General features: G+C 37.6%; 1 protein-coding gene and 1 pseudogene across 1 annotated transcript in view; both read right to left on the bottom strand.

The window, feature by feature from the left end:
* Window positions 1-18,991, bottom strand: part of MACROD2 (mono-ADP ribosylhydrolase 2) — a 2,341,201-nt gene that overhangs the window by 1,574,105 nt on the left and 748,105 nt on the right. The window lies entirely within an intron of this gene.
* LOC118618356 lies at window positions 12,783-18,201 on the bottom strand (annotated as a pseudogene).

Below are 18,991 nucleotides of genomic sequence, written 5' to 3'. Positions count from 1 at the left end.
TAGCAAATCGGATCCAGCAATACACTAAAAAAATCATTCACCATGACCAAGTGAGATTCATCCCAGGCATGCAAGGCTGGTACAATATTCACAAATTAATAAATATGACACACCACATAAACAAAATGAAAGATAAAAACCATATGTTCATATCAAAAAACACTGAAAAATAATTTGACAAAAGCCAGCACTCATTTCTGATAAAAACACTCAGCAATGTGGGAATAGAGGGATCATATCTCGACATATTAAAGGCCATATATGAACATCCTACAGCCAACATCATACTCAATGGGCAAAAACTAAAAGCATTTCCCTTAAGAACAGGAATAAGACAGGGATGACCACTTTTGCCACTCTTATTTAACACAGTACTGAAAGTCTTAGCCACAGCAATTAGACATGAAGAAAGAATAAAAGAGATCCAAATTGGAAAGGAGGAAGTAAAACTGTCATTATTTGCAGGTGACATGATGTTGTACACAGAAACCCCTAAAGACTCCATCAAAAATCTACTAGAACTAATACATGAATTTGGCAAAGTAGCAGGATACAAAATTAACATCAAGAAATCAACAGCATTCTTATATACCAATAATGAACTCACAGAAAGAGAAACAAACAAACAAAAAATCCCATTTACCACTGCAGCAAAAAAATTAAGATATCTAGGAATAAATTCGACAAAAGAAGAAAAGGACCTGTTCACAAAAAACTACAGGACATTGAAAAAAAATAGAGGAATATATAAAAAAGTGGAAGCACAAACCTTATTCATGGATTAGAAGAATTAACATCATTAAAATGTCCATACTACCCAAAGCAATCTATACATTCAGTGCCTATCACCATTAAAATACCACTGATGTATTTCACAGAGGGGGGTGTCAATGGGGAAAAAAGAAGAAACATCCATAAGAAAATTAAATTAATTAATAAAAAATAAATTAAAAAAAAAAAAAACAATTTTCCCAAGTGATTATACCAATTTACCTATGTACAGTGAAACCAATTTTACCACAGGATAATTGACATAAACAAAAGTTAAGTTTCTATGGCATATTCCTGGTCACAGAAACATCACCAAAGTTTTAACACAAACACTTCTAATACTAAACATTGACATAAATGTGAGTCATCTACACATTTAAGAAAGATTAATAAAAACAAGTAGGATAATTCTTTCCAACAAGATCATTCCATTTCAGGGTGGCAGGTGGCAAAAGCCTCTCCAAGCAGGTCAGGGTACTAGGTAGAAACCCACCCTGGACAGGACACTGGTCCATCGCGGGGCCAATCACATACATACATAATCAGACTGAGACATGTAGACAAGCCAACTCACCTAATGTGGGGTGTGGGAGGAAACTGGAGTACCCAGAGAACCCTTGAAGACATGAGGAGAATGTGCAAATTTCACATGGACAGTGGCCCTGGACAGAAATGGATTGTTTTCTCCTCATCACATTATAACAAAATGATGTTAAATGAAATGACATTATTTGAGGACCTAGTTATTTATTTATAAATTTGGGGGCTCCCCTACTCTGTGACTCTCTCCTTTCTGAGATTCTCACATAAATTCCTAGTTGTTCTGCCAACCCTGAATTTAGTCCTATGACTGTTAATGCTAATAAAGCTACTTGCTACTTGCCATGGCCAGTGGTGAGAGCCCTCAGGGGTCAAAGTCATTTAAGTATGTATCTTACTCAATGTGGCTTCCTTCTTTCAAAGGTTGAATCCTCTTTAGTTTCAGCCTTCTTTTAGTTGTTCTCTAGTGCTAACAAAAGTTTCTGCTGTTCTTTTATAGTTTGTCAAGAATTTATTATTACTATTGGTAGAAAGGTTAGTTTGGTACAAGCGATTCTGCCATCAAGAACTGGAAGCATACACCACATTTTTGCTTGGTTAACACGTGATTTTATATTATTCAGAGCTATATTTATGGATCTTTGAAAAAGTATGTAAAAGAAAAAGGTAGTGCAAATATCCACTGTATCAATTCTGTGCTTGCTTAAAAGTGTTGTTTTATATTTGAAAGAAAAACAAATCTCTGTATAGGTACAAACTCAGTATTAGAGTTTAAAAATTTCTAATCTATTGTCAGTTCTTTTGCTAGACTTCTTTTCCTAAAATGCAAGTCTGATTTTATTACTTCCCTACTAAGGTAATGTTTGTTATTCCTCATGTCTTATATTGTAAAGCTCTTAATTCTGAATGATGATCTTTTAGACCCTTCACAAATGTGGTTCCAACTTACCCTCCCAATCTCACGTCAAACCACTCTTTCTCCCTTGGCATCTCATCAATTTGAACTCAGGACATCTAAATCCTCACCATTCCTTAAATACACCATGACTTCCTTTACAAAGAACTTGCTACGCAGAGGATCTAGTAACACCCTGCCCCCTTGTTTTTCCTGACCAGCAAGGACTTTCTCATTTTTCAACTTCTAGTTCCAATGTTTTTTTTCTCTAAAAAACCATTCACAACCTTTACAGGGCAAAGTAATGCCTTTTTATGTTCTCATAATATGCGGGGTGTGTGTGTGTGTGGGGGGGGGCGGTTAGCCTTATTTTCATAGGTGTAAATTGTTTAATGCTAATAAGCAAAGCAGACTGTTCATATGTTAAAAAGTATATCTCCTCCTTTAGTCTACCTACCAAGAGGTAGCTCATTTTTTTGTATATCCCAGCTACCTTAATAACTGACTTTCTGTAGGTGCTAATAGAATTGAATTAAATGCAATTAAATATGTGAAAAGTAATGTACCTTAAAAAAATAATAGTGCTAAGGAAGTGGTCAGGCTAGTTAAATCCAAAGAATCAGAAATTGAAAAGTAAAGTCAAAATACACAGCCACATGTTATATTTACAAACCCAGTGATGAGTTTCCACAAGGAAAGTGTTAACAACTCACAAAATCTGAAAATGCAGCCACTTCTCTCAGGTCTGGTGCAGACTGCCGGACAACCTGCTCCTTCAGTGTTCCCAGCTTCAGGCTCAAAAGGCAGCAGGCTACACAGTGGGTGATGTGGCTGCACGCACTGCGCTGTTTCCCTCCCCACCACCAGCGGCCAGGTGGGAGGGGACAGTTCCTAGTAGTCAACACTCAGGCTGGCCCAAAATGCCTAAGCCCACTTACAATAAAAACAACCACTACAACAACAGTAACAACAACAAATCACCAACAACAACAAGCGAAAACAGACCCAAGATCAAAAGTCTAAACTGAAAGAAAAGTCGAACGCAATTTTCCAGAGAGCAATATGATTCTCTATGCTCTTACCCTACCAAAGAAAGATTCCTATAGAAGAAAAGAAAAGATGACTACACTCCACAAATAAATATCTTCACCAAAGCCCATTTATTTCTCTTCCTGGGCATATAGCTGGAGAGCACTTCCCAGCCTCCCTTCTAGTTATGTGGGGTAACAAGACTGAGTTATGTTTTTTTTTGTTTTTTGTTTTTTTATCCTCACCCGAGGACATTTTTTGTTCAGATAGAGTGGGAGGGAGAGAGAGGAAGAGAGAGAGAGAGAAACATCGACGTGAAGGGACACATCGAGTGGCTGCCACCCGCACGACCAACCAGGGCCAGGGACAAACTGCAACCGAGGTACGTGCCCTTAGCGGGAACCGAACCCGGGTCTCTCAGGACCACAGGCCGACGCTCTAACCGCTGAGCCAAACCGGCCAGGGCTAGACTGAGTTATGTTTAAAAAATTATGATAAAACTTACATAACTTCTCTGCCCCATCCCTAATCCTGTATGCATTCTCCATTTCTCCATGAGATCTTCCACTGTCTGCAAGCTGGGTGTCAAAGATCCACTGTAAGATTTCAGTTCCCCCGGAGAAGGTACAGAAACTAAATGGAAAGAACCTGAATCCCTAAATAACTCTGTGGAAAAGAGCTCCCCTCACCTCTACTTCCCACAATGGAATGTCAATCAAGTGACAGATAAACCTTTAGCCTATAAAGCCACTGAGATTTGGGTATGTTGGTAACAGCAGTTTGCCTTGACTAATATATTTACTTCTGCTGTAAATGCTATAATGATAATTTTTATTCAGTTGATTACTGCTACTTTTTAAACTTTTATGCAAAAAAAAATCAGATTTTACTACCAGAATGCACATATAATCTGGGCCAAGTTTCTTACCTTGAATAAGCCTCTGGACCTTAATCATACTAGACTCTGAGCACTCAAGGAACACCAAAGCCAACCTATCCTATTTAGTCAAATAGTTGTTCCTCCTACTTTGTGATTAAAACCAAACTAATAGAAGAAAGAGGCTGAGGCCTGCCTAAAAACTGTCTGTGGTTTTGGTCAGCTAGTAATGGAATGGACTCTGAGGTCACTCATAGGGCTAAGAGGAACCTGGCTGCAGCTTCTTCCTAAAACAGGCTTTTTGCTGTACAGACACACCTGTCATTTACCAACTTGACAGCCACAAAGTGCTTGAAGGCAGATGGTCAACTAAAGAAAAGGACTTTGATTCCGAGCATATTTCCTCCAGTTATCTAACAAGAGCTAATCAGAAGACTTCAGCCTATTAATTAGGCCATTTTATTTAAGTTCCTTACACGATAGCCCAGAGAATTGGACTGGCTGAGAGGGAAGTAGAAAGATGAGTTTCAGTTGTGCTTGGGGGGAAATTATTTTTCACTTTTGCCAATTTTACCTTGGGGTTTAGAATTTGAGAATAGTTTTTTGAGATAGTCTTTATGTCATATTTAAATAGCTAAAATAAAGAGAAGAGTTGGGACATAAAATCACGTCAATTTTTCTGACCTAAAATTTATTTTAACCCATAATTCCAACCTGTATTCTTCAGGTAAAGCTCCCCATTTTATAAACAATTAAATAAATTGATCCTGAAAACAGTAGAGGAAAAACAAGCCACAAAACACTGAATAGAAATCCTCACATATGGTGGACTGGGGAGGGCAAAAGCTAGCAAAAACAAACAAATAAACAAACAACACAAAACAAACCGGAAAGAGTTGTAAATACATATTTTGAAAAATACCCAAAGCACTATTTAGTGAAATCCAGTTATTTTAGAACTTGGCCCTCTGAGGTCTCTTCCTTGTCTTATAAAGACAGTTTTCTAAACAGTTTTTAGCAGGGGGAATATTGAAGTTCTTAGATGCACACATATTCATTTAATCTTCTTCTGTAAATAAAAGACTAATTTAATCTAAAAGCAGCCACACAAATCATATTAGCCTGAAAAATAAGAGGCTCTCTCATTGAATGTATCTCTTAGAAGCCCAAAGGATACAATAGAGTTCTTTCCAAATCAGATCAACATAAATTTATTAAACAACTACCTTGAACAAAGCATTCTGAAAGAAGCTGTAAGGGAATCAAATAATGATAACAATATGTCACATCTTTCAGGATTTACTAGGTGCCTTCTGGTGTGCTGAATGACTGTCCAGCTTTCAACTTATCACAGGCAGTGTTGCAATGTGGAAATAGGATGGTTCTGAAGTGAGAGGCAGAGGTTTGACTCCTAGTACCACCATCCAGCTCCCTGTGCTTTGATGTTCTCATTTGTAAAACAGGTACCTCATAGGACTGCTAAGTCATAGGTGTTTTATATATAAATTAGTTATATATGACAAGCACTTTGACTACTGCCTGACATGTTGCAAGTATGTAATAAATGTTGGTTATGTTATTACACTTAATCATCATAAAGATTTTTACAGGTAAGATCTATTACAACGATTACTGAAATAACAATAAAGAAGTAAAAGTTAAAAAATTAGTGCAAGATCATGTAGCAGCTGGGATCACAGTTCACGTTTGCCTAAATTTAAAACCTATATTCTAGGCCAGCCAGTGTGGCTCAGTGGTTGAGAACTGACCCATGCATTCAGAAGTCGCTGGTTCAATTCCTGGTCAGGGCACATGCCTGGGTTGTGTGCCCAATCCCCATTGGGGGGCATGCAGGAGGTGGCCAATTGATGTTCTCTCTCATTGATGTTTCTATCTCTTTTTCCCTCTCTCTTCCTTTCTCTCTAAAATCGATAAAGAAAAAAAATTAAATCTATGTTCTAAATCCTTACTCTCTCCTACCTCCATTAATGCAAAGAAAACTAAACCATGGTCCCTCCCATTGGGAGCCAAGCTAACAGGCTCTGAAGCATGTTTTCACTAAAATAAAACATAATCAACAATATATACAATACCGAAGTATAGATAATATATCTTTTAATAGATGATGAAACTTTTGGGAATGTGCACATGTTAATGTTTTACATTTCATAAAGCCCATTGACAAAATTAGCACATATTTAATTCTCAAAAACAATTTTGCAAGTTGGTCATGAATTTTATTACTTTTCCCACTTTATAGCTGAAGAAACTCAACGAGTTCAAGAAAAGATGGCTAAGTTCAGCTACCTTTTAAGTGGCAGATATAATTTAAGTTGTATGGCTCTCAAAGTGAGGTCAGTATCAGCTGGGGAGCCTGATAAACATGTGGATTCCTAGACCCAACCCCAAAAAATAAAGAAACAGTCTCTCTAGCAGTGGGACGCTAGTATGTACATTTAATAATTTCCACAGATACAATAGATGCAAATGGCCAATTAAGAACTTGAAGAATCATAGCACTCCTCTATGCGATCTTGTTTTCTTTTCTTTTCTTTTCTTTTTTTTTAAGTATGGTTTTCTCTGGCCAGTTTGGCTCAGTGGTTAGAGCATCAGTCCGCAGACCAAACATTCGCAGGTTCAATTCCAGTCAAGGGTATGTACCTCGGTTCTGATTCGATTCCTGGCCGTAGTTGGGGCTGTGCGGGAAGCAACCAGTTGGTGTCTCTCTCTCACATCAATATTTCTCTCTTTTGCTCTCTCTCTCTCTCTCTTTATCCCTCACACCACTCTAACTAAAAATCAGTTGAAAAATATCTGTGGGTAAGAATTAAAAAATAAAATAAGTTTTAATCGATTATTTAGAGAGAGAGGAAGGGAGAGAGTGAAACATCAATGGGGATCAAGCCCACAACCTAGGCATGTGCCCTGACTGGGAATCGAACTGGGACCTCTCAGTCCATGGGATGCTCAATCCACTGAGCCACATTGGCCAGACCAATCTTGCTTTCTTATCAAAGCTCTAGAAAGCAGTGAGTAGTTGAGTCTGAGGAGAGTAATCTGAACATTTGCTGGATATGAGAACTCTTGAGTCCCGGCTCTCATAAATCAGAAGCCCACCTTTAAATTTAACTAGAGCCATGTCCTCATCTTCCCAACACATTCTAACCAAATGCCCAAACATTCCCTGCCCTTAACAGCTTGCACTTACAGCAGGTAATATTAACTAGAACTAGGTGTAAACTCCAGTAGCAAGTAGGATTTTGATCAAACGCTGCTTCACTTAAAGATACGGTAATCATGAAACGCCCTAGTGCATGGTCTCCACAGTAAGGCTACCTAGGATGGAAGAATATATTCAAACTTTTATTGGTACATATAATTTATGAAGTTCAAGTTTACTAATATTTAACATATAGACTGGTGGTACTACTTGTATATAATTTACAAGTAAGCCCACACATACATATAGGTGCACACAGAAAAATATGCACTGAAAGAGGTGCACACACACAGAAAAATCTTGGTGCCAACAAACGAGGTGATTATAAGTGCTCTAAAATCAACTGCCAGTCTCTATCACAGTGGTACTCAAGCTGTGGGTTACGACCCCTTTGGGGGTCGAATGACCCTTTCACAGAGGTCGCCTAAGACCATTGGAAAACACATATTTTCGATGGTCTTAGGAACTGAGACACCGCTCCTCTATCCATCTCCAGGCAGGTCTGCCCACATGCAGATATGCCTACATACAACATGAGGAACTGTATTAAAGGGTCACAGCTTTAGGAAGGTTGAGAACCAGTGAATTAGAGTTTCTGCATCTATATAATGGGTGTAATATTAGTACATACCTTGTAGGGTTCTTATGATAAATAAATGAAGTAACATTTGTACACTACTTAGCTTATTCAGCACCTGCATAAGTACTGAAAGAATCTTAGTGTGGTAGATCTTTCTCCCACTGCAGTTGCTATAATTATTTCCATCTTTGTGTCCATTCCCTTGGCAATGTGACTCTACAGCTTTTTCCATTAAGAGATGTCATCTGGCCCTGGCCGGTTTGGCTCAGCGGTTAGAGCGTCGGCCTGCGGTCCTGAGAGACCCGGGTTCGGTTCCCACTAAGGGCGCGTACCTCGGCTGCAGTTTGTCCCCGGCCCTGGTCAGTTGTGCGGGTGGCAGCCACTCGATGTGTTCCTTTCACATCGATGTTTCTCTCTCTCTCTCTGTTCCTCTCTCTCCCTCCCACTCTACCTGAACAAAAAATGGAAAAATGTCCTCGGGTGAGGATAAAAAAAAAAGAGATGTCATCTGTTTCATCACTCCTTGAATGAAGGCTGATCTTATAACTAAGTTGCTTTGGCCAACAGAATGAGGCAGAAGTGACTCTGTCAGTACTAGTCCTAAGCCTCAAGAGGCCTTTCACACTTCTGCTCACTCTCGTGGAACTCTGCTCTGCTACCACATGAATAAGCCCAAGCAGCCTGCTGAAGAAAAAGAGACCATGTGGAACAAAGAGAAGCTGACCCAACTGAGACCATATTAGAACAGTAGCACTCAACTTTCCTGACAGCTGAGCACAAACACATGAGTGAGCTCAGCTAAGATGAGAAAAACTATTCAGCTTATGACAAAACCATAGAATTATGAGTTATATAAATAGTTGTTGTTTTCAGCCACTAAAATGTGGAGGTGGTTTGTTAAATAGAAATAGCTGTTATACTTATCCATCATCATCAGAAAAGATACCAAGCCATAAACTACTCTCAAGTGAACACACAAAGGAATAAGGTTAAATAGCTATCTTAAACACTTGAGGGGATAAAAACAATATAGCTGAAGTAATCAGGTAAATAGATGATTCTATTAGGGGTCACCTATAGGCTGCAGGAAGGATTTATGTGTCAGGTACTGAATAACATCAGTGTTTCCTTTAGGGAGAAAAAGAAATACCTGTGAGAAAATACAATGCAAGGACAAGGAGATGCACATCTTGAAGCTGCACAGATGTAAGAAATTTAGCTATTTGAAGCAGCCTTGGTTGACTGAAAAATTAATTTCTTTTATGAACCTCCTGATATTGCTGGTCAATTTCACAATGAGATTGTGAGGCTCTGATCCCAGGAGCAAATGATAAATGTAATAGAATAAACATCTACACATTTCTTAGTTCAGGAACCTGGAGCAATTTTCAGCAATGGGTCACACACCTAGCTTTCTTCATTTATAATCTGAGAGCTTAGGTCCTTTAAAAATCAGGAGACATTTCTATCTCCTAGAATCTAAGACCTAACTAATTGTGCAGGAACACAAGAAACAGGGATTTGGGGTTCCCTTACTGAACTTGAATCTCCAAGTGAGGATAAGAGAGTATTTCTCAGAAATAGTTACAGTAGACATCAGAACTTTTTCTTAAAAATAAATAAATAAATCAGCTCTATCTCATCAGTAGGTTCAAGAGTGAAAAAGTCATGTTGATTAACATCCTAATCAGATTCTGATAAAGACATTTAGAGTTGCTGGTAACATCATGGTAAACAAATTATTTTAAGACCTAATTCATGCATTCATTCCACATATTCATGCTCTCTCTAAAAAATCATTATGACAAAGATTACTTGTTTCCTACTCATTATCAATTCTCATTTCCCCTACTAACAGAATTCCTACATTGATTTGGGTGGCTATATGACCATCTGAAAATTCATATTTGCCAGCAGCTTTTTCAAAAGTGAAAAGTATATAAGTGACTAAATTAGATGACAAGAGATGATATTGGTTGGGTTTCCAGGTTAGCTCATTACAGAAGATATACCCACATAGATATTTTAATTTATTATCATTATTTGTTATTATTAGTTAGATTTCCCACTCTTCTATCTTCTTACATAAGACTAAAACCTGATATTCAGACTTCAGTAGCCATCTAGTGGGCCTGAGCACAAAGGCTACATTCTAGAAAGATTATAGGTGCCTATATGTCTCATGGCATCTGTGGAGGTATCATGTTAGCTTTGAATTACCTCTCATGCAATGATAGAAAACATTTTGTTGTTGTTGTTGTTGTTGTTATGAGTATATGACTTGTGCAAGCCACTTTCTGTAACTTGGAGCCCAATGCCATTATAAATGTTGTAGGCATGCATTTAATTTAGCTGAGACATGTTCTTTGAAATTCTAGATAAGAAACTTCCTTTGACCATTGAAAAAGTATTAATTACCAGGAAATTCTGAGCTGACTAAACATTGGAAAGGAAAAAATATAGTAGACAAAACTGCCAAAAGTTCATTAGAGGGACCAGGGCAGTCTTGACCATACCACTAAAGAAAAAATGGCAGCTGGAAAAACCTAGAATGTGCCAGGCTGTTGGCCATGTGACCTTAAGATGGCTTAGATTTCATGAGCTCTCACTAGGGAGGTACATTTCCATCAGCAATAAGACTTGATTGGCTCCATGCTATTGAAGTTTCCAAAGAAGATAGTGAGGACCATATTTCTCTGAAAGTCCACAAATTCTGAATGAGGGGTAAATTTACCAACTAAAATAACAGAGATTTCTTTACTACCCTATTGACCTTAATGGATAGAACTTCCAGACAGATGGTCAATAAATCAATCATTATAGACCTAAATAACACATTAGACTGCATAAATTTTATTGGGTTAACAATGAGATCAATTAAGAAATCAACAGATACCTTGAAGCAAATGAAAATGGGAACATAACAACCCCAAATGGGACAATAGTGAAAGGAGTCCTAAAAAGAAAATTCATAGCAATATAGGCCTACCTCCAAAAAACAAGTAATATCTCAAATAAACAATTTAACTTTACACCTAAAAGAGGTAAAAAAATATATCAACAAACAAGCCCAAAGTGAGTAAAAAAGATCAGAACAGAAATAAACAAAATCAAGTCTAAAAGAATACAAAAGACCAAAGAAACCAAGAGCTGGTTCTTTGAAACAATAAACAAATTTGATAAGCCTTCAACCAGACCCACCTAGAGAAAAAGAAAGAGGACCAAAATAAATAAAATCAGAAGTAAAAGAAGTGACAATTAATACCACAGAAATACAAAGGATTACAAGAAAATACTACAAAAATTTATATACCAACAAATTGGACATGCTAGAAGACACAAATCCATTCCTAGAAACATATACTATCTTCCAAGACTGAATCAAGAAGAAACAAAATCTGAACACACCAATTGCTACCAACAAAATCAATACAATAATAAAAAACACTCCCAACAAATAAAAGACCTGGGCCACATGGCTTCAAAGATGAGTTTTACCAAACATTAAAAAAACTAGCACCTATCCTTCTCAAACTATTCTAAAAGTATTTAAGAGGACAGAAGACTCCTAATCTCATTTAATGAGACCAGCATTATCCTGATTCAAAACCATTTAAAGACATTCAAAGAAAAAAATTATAGGCCAATATATTTGATGAACATAGATGAAAAATCCTCAAAAAAAAACAACAAAAAAAACAAAACATTACCAAACTGAATTCAGCAATACATTTAAAAAATATCATACACCATGATCAAGTGGAATTTATTTCTGGGATGCAAGATTGGAACAATATATGCAAAAACAATTAACGTAATATACCCCATAAACAAAATGAAAGATCAAAATTGCATGATCAAATCAACAGATACAGAAAAAGCATTTAACAAAATCCAGCACCCATTTATGATAATACTCAGCCCAGTAGGAAGCAAGAGAATATACTCTCAACACAATAAAGGTCATATATGACAAACTAAAGCTAACTTTATACTCAACAGGGAAAAATTAAAAGCCTTTCCCTTAAGATCAGAAACAAGACATGGATGTCCACTTTCACCAGTCTTATTGAACATAGTACTGGCAGTACTAGCCACAGCAATAATCTAAATTAGAAAAATCTAAATTGGAAAGGAAGAGGTAAAACTGTCATTATTTGCAGATGACATGACACAGTATATATAGAGAACCCTAAAGAGTCCACCAAAAGACTACTAGAACTGATAAATATAAATAGATCCAGTGAATTAGTAGGATACAAAATAAATATTCAGCAACCAGTTGCATTTTTATACACCAGTAATAAACAATCAAAAAGAGAAACTAAGAAAACAATCTCATTTGAAATTGTATTTAAGAAAAACTAGGAATAAATTTAACCAAGGAGGTAAAATACAAGTAAATGGAAGCACATACCAGGCTCATGGATAGAAAGAATTAACATCATTAAAATATCCATATTACCCAAAGTAATCTATAGATTCAATGCAATTCCCATCAAAATACCAGTGGCGTTTTTCACAAAATTATTATACATAATCCACTTCTGGGTATATTTCCAAAAAAACCCAAAACACTAATTTAAAGAATATATGCATCACTATGTTCATTGTACCATTGTTTATAATAACCAAGATATGGTAACAACCCAAGTGCCATCAATAAAGTGGATACAGAAGAGATGGTAGATATAGACAATAAAATATTACTCAGCCATACAAAATATAAAATAAAATCATACCATTTGTGACAACATGGATGGATGTAGAGGGTATTATGCTAAGAGAAATAAGTCAAACAGGGAAAGACAGATATTATATGATTTCACTTATATATGTAATCTAAAAGACAAATAAAAAAGAAACAAACTCATATATACAGATCATAATTCAAGGTTCCACCAAACTTAAGGAAAGCAGTGATGTAGGACAAAATCTGGTTAATAAGGCAGCTAAGATTGATGTATATTGGGTGCTCAATGTCAAAGTTTTTACTGCAGATGTCATAGATGGTCCCCTTGTCAACCATGAAGGCTTAATCAGAGTGCTCCAGGGTGATATGGGTAGTGAGGATGGAGTTGCAGGACTCAATTACAGCTGCAGAAACCTGGCAGGGGAATGATTGCGTAAATGGAGAACTCCAGTTTGGACTTCTTGCCATAATCCAGAGAGATCTTCCATCAGCTGGGAAGTGAGCTCAAAACCAGGACTGCCACCAAAGTTGTGGAAACCCAAGAAGCCCTAAAGACATGTGCACTGGTCAGCCAGTTTCCAAATTTGGTCCAAGAAGCAGTCAATGATCTTGCCAATGATGTTGTGCCTGTGGGCAAACTTATTGGCAGCATCTTCTTTGTGCATGTTGAGCTGCTCAGGGTGGAAGAGCTGGCAATAGGTGCCAGTGCAAAAGGCATCAATTACCATGAGTCCCAGGTCTACAGACTCTGCTCTGGGCATATGCTTGCCAGCGCCTGTCTCACTAAACAAGGTGTTGAAGGAGTTCTCTTCTCCCCCAGTAGTCTTGTCACTTGGCATCTGGCCATGGGCTGAACACCATGTTCCAAGCAAAACTCCCAGCAGGCTATGCAAATCTAGACAGCAATGTGACCAACATGGATGGAGAAGCATCACACATGACTGAGACTTCTAGGGCTTCTAGGGGCTGGAGCAAGGGAGGGACCTCCTACTGACAGACTAATAGGGAGTCCAGGGGAGAGGTGGAGAAGACTTAAAAGAGACTAGGTCAAGTGAAAATGCAGAGCCAGGGAGACCTAATTTTTTCAAGAAACAAATGAGTCAACTTAAATGTTTCTTCTATCAGAAACTGTCAAGCAGCAGGGACACAAGTTCAGAATTAGGGATGATGTAGGTCAATATTAATAGGTGCCTCCAGGACAACCTCATTTGTTATCAGAGAATGAGACCTATGGAGAAAGGTGATCTTTCCTTAAGGAACTCAGCCTTTAAACTTCAACTATGTTAAACTTTCTCTCCTAATTTTCCTCCTATGAAAAAGTTAATATGTCATTTCGGTGTTTATATTCTCATCTGCTCCAGAAAATGCTAATGATTTTAGATAAGATAATAAAGAATGAAAAATCTTCAGGAGAGACAATGAAATCTCTCTGAACTTTCATTGGCTGTCTAAAGGAAAATAGTAAAAGCCTGCCTGTATGTGTATATATATATATATTTGCAAAAATATAAAACCTTGAGACACACACAAAAGAATCTTGGTTTTCATAAACTCTTTGCCACTCATTCTGCTTGAGTTTTAAAAGCACTAATGGATCTATGGGCATGGGGAGGAGATAAACAACATGCAGCCCTTTCTTCCAAGTTCACAAAGAAAGGTGGCATTTATAGCCCCAATCCAGACATCAACTTTTTCTTCTCCCATCATTTATCATTATTTATTTTCAAGAGGAGTTTTGGGGACTAATCTTATGTGAAGAAAAATCTTAGCGGCAAAAAACATTTTGGTCATTTTGCCAAGCAATAAAATTACTTTTTCTTTTTGACATTTTTTTTCTGATTAAAGAAAAAGTTGACCTCACTTATTAAAAACTAATTTTCAGCTAAGACTGCTTTTTCCCATGTATTTTATAACTTGAAACCTTTTTTTATTTTAAATGGAAAAAAATGTACCCAATCAAGTATATAGTAAGATATAATTTTGATGACATTTCTTTCCAGTAAAAAATTCAATATATGTGCCTGCATATTTTACCCCCAATTTCCAAAGTCTTGTGGAAATAAGTTAGTAAAAAATTCTGAAAGAGAAAAAAAGCATCATATGTGAAATTAAAATTTCATATCAAAAAGTATTTAACCTAAACTGATGAGAACAGAATGAATAATGTCACATGTAATTTTCACAACTAAAGTTACATTTCCATGTACTCATCTAAAATATTTCTAAATATTTCTAAATAAAGGGGTTCAGATCATATTTCCCCACCCCCTCACCTCCCCAGGTCATGTATCCACTTAGAAAAAAGGAAAGGATTTCAGAATTATTTCCTTTGGAAATGAATATAGCAAAGTGCCAGGTGGTGCCTACAGGAGGGCCTTGGTGCTAACCTGACCTTCAGTGGGCAATCTGTCCCCAAATCCCAGACACATGTTATTTGAATGTTTCTTGAGGCCCCCATCTCCAGACCCACAAAGGTGCTCCCTCCTTCAGGGATGCTGCCAAAGGAAAATGCAGTTCCAGAAGTTTGTGGAACAAAACTTTCTGTTTGCCTCTCCGTTTTTACTACAGGCCCAGTCACCAGGTCCAAAGTGCTTATTTTATTTTATGGGCTCTTCTAGACAATTTCCCTCTCAACCTCTTTGTTCCCTCTCTGAGACCCTGGGGTTTTTGACTCAGAATGGCAGCTGAATGTGAGGAAAATATCACACAGTTTTCTGTTAGAGAAGGATCTGTTTGCTGAGAACTTCTGTTTCACACACTCACCCATTAAAAATTAAAAATATAGAGCAGAAAAAGTGGTGGTGGGTGTGTGGGAGGGGGAAATAGGTTTCTCTGTGCCCATAAAGAAAGTTTTGTTCATTCTTCAAGTTCATAGAAAAGACATTTCAGAAAGGATAAATCCATGGCTTGGATAATCCTGCAGCTCACCAAAATGTCTATTTTCTTTATCCCTAGCGGAACCATTTTACCCCATGAAGTGCTTATGGAGAAGTTAAAATGAGGCGCGTGTGCTGTCCTCCACAAAGGAGCCCTATATTTAACAGCACACACATCCAACACCTCAAACAGTTTTGAAGAAAGCTGTGTTTATTATGAGGGCTTATGAAATAAAAAGTACAAACTTTCTTATCCTGAATAATATGCAACGAAATTTACAGCCAAAATAAGGAAGCTATGCATAATGTAACACTTGGCAGGAATTTTAATCAGTGGATTGGCAAGGCTAGATGCAATACTTCAGTTCCTTTTAGACATGTCTGAGCTTCCTTCATTTAAATACCACACACTGGGTCTAGGGAGAACATTTAGGAGATATTGTGTTTTCTGCAGGAGTGCTGATGAGCAATACAAGCTAAGTAGGGAGCACGGCTGATGCGATAACATTTTCAAACTCAGGGAATGAATGATGGCAAGAGACTGACACGCTGTTATTGTAGAGCCAAGAACACAGATTTACATTCTGATAAGGCATTCCAGCCACATTACTTTAAGCAGGTAACGATGTTCCCAGGTATCACTCTGACTCAGTTTTGCTCTAAAGAACACAATTCTGGTCTTTGTCAGAAGTTTCCACACAGGATTGTTGTTTTCCCAGTTGAAAAACAACAGAGCTATCCAGTAGCCCTCAATTCCTGAGCAGCCTAACAGCGGTTCAAACAAGTTGAAAGTCAGGTCACATAATGTGGACCCCAAACTGGCCATCACAGAAAGAGTTATAATGTGATGAAACCTCCTGGGAACCTGTTAACTCTACCATCTCTGTCAGGATGAAACAAGAGCAATCCTGCCTCTGCAGCAACCGTTTTAAAGAGACCACTAAGAAAACATTGCCTCCCTCTGCTGCCAACACAACATTCAGTAATTCGTATCCAGTATTCCACATGAAATCTCACAAGTGAAATGTTACGGAAGAAGACTCAAAGGTCAAATGGTAGAGACACAAATTATACAGTGTTTGGATTTAATTATCATGGGGAGTCTTTTCCTTTATAATTTTTTCTTTTAATATTTAACTGTCCTTAAGTTTGCAAATGTAGTAAAGTCTGGAAACACATGTTGTTTAAAACATTCTTCAATGACTCAGCACAAAAAAAGGTAAATGAGGCCAACTTGCTTTGCTCACAGGAATCAAAGGTCAAGGACACAGGAAGTCCCCAACTCTTTGTAAACTGTTCTGCTAAGAATGTTTTCAGAAATTAGACTGTAATCTGTTTAGAGATGATACTGATTATTTTTATGCTATGGTATTTCTTTGCTAGGTAATAATTTGTATACACCATAAATATCTGGAGAATGTTATTATTAGGAAGCTTATGGTGCTGTAACTTCTACGAAACCAAAAATGAATGTGAGTGCAGTTTGGGACATCACTGCGTCACCGGCCACAGCAGCGCATGTCTGGCCCCTCACTCCCGGTGGAGAGAGCAAAGAGCTAAGATGTCTGGCAGAGCCATAAAACCGCGCCGCAGGAACTGTGGCCAGAGCCCGCTGCAATCCTGGCCCTGTGGAAAAGGAACTGGGTTTGTTGGGGGGGGGGGGGGAGCGTTGTTAAAGGACTTTAAAAGGGCGTATCTCTTTTTAGAAAATAATAAGATGATAATCTTGATAGTTTTTGTTGAAAATGAATATCTGAACTGTTGACACAAATTTATTATCAGCGGACTGAAGTTAAATTGTGCTTCCAAATTCACCTGGAAAAATGAGACCAGATAATTCAGGGAGAATGTAAATGGAAGAGTTCTGAATGGGGACATGTAAGTGCCCTAGAGAACCTGATGTCAGGTTCAAGGGCTGGGGCAGAAAATGAAATGCAAAAGATGAATATGTCTAATTTAATTATGCCAGGAAAGATGGCTTAAGGAAAAAAATTTTCATAAACTAATTTAAGAGCATAACAATTATTCCAGTATGATTGAAATTAGGTAAGAATGGCTTGACAATTAAAGAAAAGCAATGAGACTTAAGTAATATGAAATCAGCAGGCATAATGTCTGTGGGAACTAGGCCTTTCCAGCTAAGGAGAAAGCAATAAATGTAACAATTTTAGAAAGAATAAAGAAGGAAGAAGATAATCACTACTTTTATATATCTGTTTTTTATTAATGTAATGCTTAGCATCATTTTAAAAAATTGTTCCTAATTCTTTGTAAACCTTTCTACCTCCCTGCCCCCTTCATCAATACTATAGTTAAAATTAACAACAACAAAAAAAAATTAGGCTGCTCTTAAAGTCTCACCTGGTAATCCCCTCTAACACTTTAACCAGTTATTTCTGGTCACTAAGGTCAGTAACGTGCTGTTCAACCGAGTTACTCTTCCCTTCCATTATTTATTCACCCTTATTTAACATACTCACCAGGCACCTCCCATGTTCCATGTACCACTGAGCATGTGGCCAGAAATATATAGAAGCAAAGCCTTTAACACAACGGCATCAGAGTTACATGTCATTATTAAGATACCTAGCAATCTCCTCTGCCATTGTATCAGAGAAGCTGTCAGTGTCTCCACTCCCCTGCAACCAGAAAAATCTGCGGTCCAGTTGAAATCCTAATGCCGTCCTTATGCCACGTGTCTCGGCCACGTCAATGGCCATTTATGAGCCCTCTGACTTTGGGCAGGTTTTGCAGAGAAGGTGCAGCTTCCAGATTCAGACAGGATGGACAAGCTCCTTAGCCCTTTTGAGCTTCTTTCCTTATTTGTAAACTGGAAATAATAATTTTTATCTTTAAGGGTAGTCTTGAAGATTAGCTTGGATCAAGAATACAAAGTACTGAGGACATGATAGCTGTTCATTAAATGGTGGGTGCTATAAGTACCAATAGCTTCATCATTTTATCTAATATCAGGGGTGTTGGTTTAGACGGAAACCTACAGGGATAAGGGCTGGTCTAAATCCCAAATCAGGATGATGCACCTTGTAGGTATTACAACTCTAAGGTGGTAAGAAAAACAGTACCCCCAAATTAGCTTGTGTTGGTAACAGTCTACACGAGTTTCGAATTAAATCTTGCAACATTATATATGCCTAACCAAAAGGAAAGAAAATGGTGGTTCTTATAGGAGCAAAGGCAATTTTCTCTCTTGAGCAGTATGCCCTGTTCCTCATCTAGCCTTCTGAAAAAGTTGTCATGTAAAATTATTTCACATTCTTCCCAGCCCACTCAGAGCACATAAGGGCTGAGTGAAACATGGGTCTTATAAATATGCCTGAATGTCAGGATTTTGGCTGTAACAGTGGAACTAGGAAGGACTCCAGTTGTATCTTTCTGTGTTCTTTCTGATTTATGAGCCAGAACCCTGGTATTTAATGCACATGTGAAAAAATACAATGTTTTTAATCTATTGTGATTTTTGTAAAACCAACAATTATCCAATTCTCATCT

Source organism: Molossus molossus, unplaced genomic scaffold (genome assembly GCF_014108415.1).
Source record: "Molossus molossus isolate mMolMol1 unplaced genomic scaffold, mMolMol1.p scaffold_m16_p_6, whole genome shotgun sequence".
Classification (NCBI taxonomy): domain Eukaryota; kingdom Metazoa; phylum Chordata; class Mammalia; order Chiroptera; family Molossidae; genus Molossus; species Molossus molossus.
The sequence above is the reverse complement of the archived record's forward strand: the minus strand, read 5'-3'. Positions and strand labels throughout refer to the sequence as shown.